This window comes from Gekko japonicus, unplaced genomic scaffold (assembly GCF_001447785.1).
Source record: "Gekko japonicus isolate JY-2015 unplaced genomic scaffold, Gekko_japonicus_V1.1 scaffold2465, whole genome shotgun sequence".
NCBI lineage: Eukaryota > Metazoa > Chordata > Lepidosauria > Squamata > Gekkonidae > Gekko > Gekko japonicus.
In genome coordinates, this window is record NW_015159787.1 from 44,124 (window position 1) to 48,913 (window position 4,790).

General features: G+C 48.3%; 1 pseudogene; it reads left to right on the forward strand.

The window, feature by feature from the left end:
* Nucleotides 1-3,809: 3,809 nt before the first annotated feature.
* LOC107107015 lies at nucleotides 3,810-4,435 on the forward strand (annotated as a pseudogene).
* The last annotated feature ends 355 nt before the right edge of the window (nucleotides 4,436-4,790 follow it).

Below are 4,790 nucleotides of genomic sequence, written 5' to 3' on the forward strand. Positions count from 1 at the left end.
GGAGGAACTGGTTGGCCACCGTGTGAGACAGGATGCTGGGCTAGATGGACCACTGGTCTGATCCAGCAGGGCTCTTCTTATGTTCTTATGAAGGCCTCGGCCTCCATGCCCTGTTGTTGGCCCTCCAGAGGAACTGGTTGGCCCCTGTGTGAGGCAGGATGCTGGACTAGCTGGATCACTGGTCTGATCCAGCAGGGCTCATATTCTTATGTTCTTAATACTGACTTTGTTGGACCTGTGTCTGATGCAGTATAAGGCAGTTTCATGTGTTCAGGAGCCAATGAGAGTGATGCTCTGAACTAACTGATAGGAGCGGTGGGTGAGCAAAAGTTAAGATCTGTTGGGCAAGTTTTAGCCCCTCAGGTTTTGAGGGTTGCATCTTAGGAGGTTGGTGGTCAGGAGTGGGAGAGCCGGGTTTGGTTGACAGGAATGTGAATTAAAGATCTGTGGAGATACCAGATCTTTGGTTGAGCTTTCTTCTCTGGGTAACCGAGTCATGATAGCGTTCTCACAGGGTTTGCTGGGTCTGGTGTAGCTTAGGTCCTTTATTCACATGTTATAAACCTGCCTGACAGAATCTTTTCCTGAGGCACATCCTGTCTAAAACCTAACGTACCACATCAAGGGTTCCCAGCCTCCAGGTGGTACCTGGAGGTCCCATGCTATTATAGTTATCTTCAGATGACCAGGATCAGTTCCCATGGAGAAAATGGCCGCTTTGGAGGGCATTTATACCCTGCCGAGGTCCCTCTTCTCCTCAAACCCCACCCTCCCCGGCCAGTTTAGTGTCGTGGTTAAGTGCGCGGACTCTAATCTGGGAGAACCGGGTTTGATTCCCCACTCCTCCACTTGCACCTGCTGGATGACCTTGGGCAAGCCGTAGCTCTGATAAGAGCTGTTCTTGAAAAAGAGCAGTTTCTGTCAAGAGGTCTCTGAGCCCTGCCTACCTCACTGGGTGTCTGTGGTGGGGAGGGGAAGGGAAAGGAGTTTGTAAGGTGCTCTGAGACACCTTTGGGTAGTGAAGGGTGGGGTATAAATCCAATCTCTTCTTCTTCTTCTTCCACCCTCAAAATCTCAGGGAAATTCCCAACCAAGAGCTGTCAGCACTGCCCACCTCATCTTGGCTGGTTAGTAGCATTTAACCTCAGCGGTGTGTTTCTTTCTGAACAAACTTTATTCTCGTTCCCTTTAAAAAGCAAATCATCTTCCTGTAAGATTCCTGTAAGAGAGGACCTATTTCCCGAATGACTACTTCAAACAAATGATTACCATGACAGATCCGATTTTAAACACCTCTGTTATTTGAGCTGTGATAATTGCTACTAGCTAGGATTATTCCTAACCTTCCAACCTAAAAAGAGGACATTTTCATCTGCTTTTTTAAAAAAAAAACAGAGCCCCAAAGAGGACAGACACCAAAAAAAGAGGACATATCTTCTAAAATCCTATTTTCCTGTGAGTTTACCTCATTATCCTTTGGATATAAATCCAGGCTTGGGTGGGGTTATACCCCAGCCCATATTCTACCAATCTGAACGTTAAGATTGCTTCCTGGGAACTCTGGTAGGCGGAGAATTAGATGGGGAATTGGGACAGGAGGAGGAGGAGGAGGAGGAGGCTAGGCTGGGGGCAGGGTTGCCAACTCCAGTTTGGGAAATTCCTGGAGATTTGGGGGTAGAGTGTGGAGAGGCCAGGGCCTGAGAGCAGAGAGACCTCAGCATTGAATAATACCAGAGTGCCCACCCTCCAAAGCTGCCATTTTCTTCAGGAGAACTGTTCTCTGTAGCCTGGAGAGCCTTTTTCATTCTGGGAGCTCTCCAGGCCCCACCTGGAGGTTGGCATCCCTAGAATTCTGTCACAGGGCCCTACTGGGGGCTTCCTGTCACAGCCAGGGCGTCGGAGAGCCAGTGTGATGTAGTGGATCGGCGTGATGGACTGTTATCTGGGAGACCCAGGTTCGAATCCCCAAGTGTGCTGTGGAAACTGACCGGGTGACCTGGGGCCAGTCACACTCTGTCAGCCTCTTTGGGTCCCTGCTAGGGAAGAAAGGCAGGGTATAAATGATGTACATAGATAAGTATTCTAAATTTCCCACTGCCCATTGAGTACTGGATCTGTTTCAAGGTGCTGGTGTCTACCTTCAAAGCCCTATACGGCCAGGGGCCTGCATATCTACGAGACCACCTCTCCCCCTGTGAGCCCTGAAGAGTTTATGATCTGTTAGTCAGCCTCTTCTGGTTGTCCTTGGCCCTAGGGATGTCCATCTTGCCTGGACTAGGGCCTGGGCGGAAATGGTGGGATGAGCTCCCATATGAGATCAGGGCCCTGCAGGGCCTTTTACTGTTTCACAGGGCCTGTAAGACGGAGCTCTTCCGCCAGGGTTTTAGTCAAGGCAGGGCTCTAGTCGGGGGGGGAGCTCTCAGGTACGGAGCTCCGGAAGAGAACCTCTAGGGGGCGGGGCGGTCATGTGGTGAAGCCCCGCCCCCTTCTTTACCCCGCCCTCTGCTTCGATCCTCATTCCGTTTGGGAATGAGGATGAAGCAGGAGGGTAAGTAGCCGGGCCTTCTGACACACTTCCGGTGATGTCAGGGGGTGTGGCCTTCTGTCACTTCCGGTGATGTCAGGGGGCGTGGCATATGCAAATAAGTTATGCTAATGAGTTATGCTAATGAGCTCCGGCAGCTCTTTTTCTACAACAAGACCCCTGAATAAAGGTGGTGGGCATCTATCAGCAGGTCAGATCTATGTTTACCAGCTAGGAACCCCAATTTGAAAAACCTCATCTGTTGAGGCACTGATTAATTTTTATTTATTTATTTTGGGATTTATATCCCGCCCTACCCGTACGGCCAAGTGCGGCATAGGAATATAGTTGAATTAACGCATAGGAATATAGTTGAATTTTTATTGATGTATTTTAATTGCGCTTAAGTTTTTGTGTGTGGAAATTGATGGAACCCCCCGGGGGCCTGCTATGCAGATACAAATCTAATACAATAAAAAGTAACAATAATAATGCGAAGGTCAAGGGCAGCACTTAGCAGCAGACTAAACGTTTCTGAACATGAACTGAAAACTTTCTGAAAACCTTAATCTTGAATGTTAAAGTTCTAGAAAAATCTAAACTACAAAATATGAAATTTCTAGTCCAGCTCTGCCTCCCGTCCCTCAAAGGTAAAATTTGAACTTGGTTGTGACTTAAAATGGAAAGCATCTGAATTCGAATTTCGATACGCATCCATGAAAGTGAGATCTGTTTGGAGTTAAAGTGCTGAATTTGAGTTTTAGGATTTGGTTTCTTGAGCTCTTCAAGTTACTCAAGCCAGATCAAATCAAATTTATTGCTACAGTCAACGGCCAGTGCACTCAGTCATTTTACATAAAAACATTTGAATAATAAATATGAGATAAAACCAACAGTGGCATACTTAAATTTTAAAAACTGTGACTATAACGTCGAGATAAAATAAGACAGCCGTAAAATTTGGGTACGATTTAGATAAAAGATTAAAGAATCTAATTGCCATGCATTTTATACTCCTTGTAAACCTGGGTACAAAATCTAGCCACCTGTCTTGTTGTCTGGTGGTTCTTGAGGTAAACTTGAGGTAAACTTGTTGTCTTGAGGTTCTTGAGGTAAACTTGAAGCGATCAAGTTTAATTTTATTGGATCTGCCAGGAAACCTTTCGAACAGCGGACTAGTTACTCAAGCTATTTTAAGTTTCATTTGCATCTAAAATAGGCCTCTGAAATACTAAAACTCTTCTCTGTTGTTGTTTTTGTGTCTTCACCAGTTGCAGATCTGAACTCTTCTGAACTCCTTGCAGTGGTTGGGCAGTTGGGACTCTAAACCTTACCGATAGCTACTGTTCCCTTTCTGGGGTGTCCCCCCTTTTCTCTCCACTCCCCCCTTTTAAAACTTCCATGGACCGGGGGATTGACATGGAGCCAAGGGAAAATTCGAGCACTATGCGTCAAAGGGGAGGAGAGACGGACTTCCTGACGTCTGCTGTTGCTTCTGCGAAGGCCCCCCCTGCCCCCGGCTGCCCTGGGGAGGCCATGCTGCCGACGTCGGGCTCCACGAAAGGCATGGCCGTGAGCAGCAATCGTATGGAGGCCGAGGAAGAGGACGAGTTGTGTTCGGGGAGAGACGTGGATTCAACGTCCAACGCGGACAGTGAGAAATGGGTGGCCGGAGACGGCCTGGAAGACCAGGAGTTTTCCATCAAGGAGGCTAACTTCACCGAGGGGAGTCTTAAATTGAAAATCCAGACTACCAAGAGAGCCAAGAAGCCCCCCAAGAACCTGGAGAACTATATATGCCCACCCGAGATCAAAATCACCATTAAACAGTCCGGGGAGCAAAAAGTTTCCAGAGCGGGGAAAAATAGCAAAGCGGCGAAAGAGGAGGACAGAGCCCACTCCAAAAAGAAGGTAGGCAAGAGTCCATTTCTCCTCCTCTTCCGTGTCGTTTTTGTATCCGCTGGTGTGCCCTGTAAAAATGGTGACGTGTGCTCTCGTCCCCGCTGATTTTGGGGGGATCTCCGTCTCCTCGGTGTTGCCAAAAGACAGCCCCTCGCGATTCTGGGAGCGGACGAGGCAATCGGTGCATCGGAAAGGGTCTTGAAATCTAAAATGTGGGACAAACAGGTGGACAGAAGAAACAGATGGAGGTGGAAAGGCTGGGGGGGGGGGGGGGGGCGGTTGGCGTAACAAGGCAACGGGGAGAATGCGATTAGCATAAGAGGCTCCGTGGTCCCTGCACACCACCTGCTCTGCCATTGTAGGG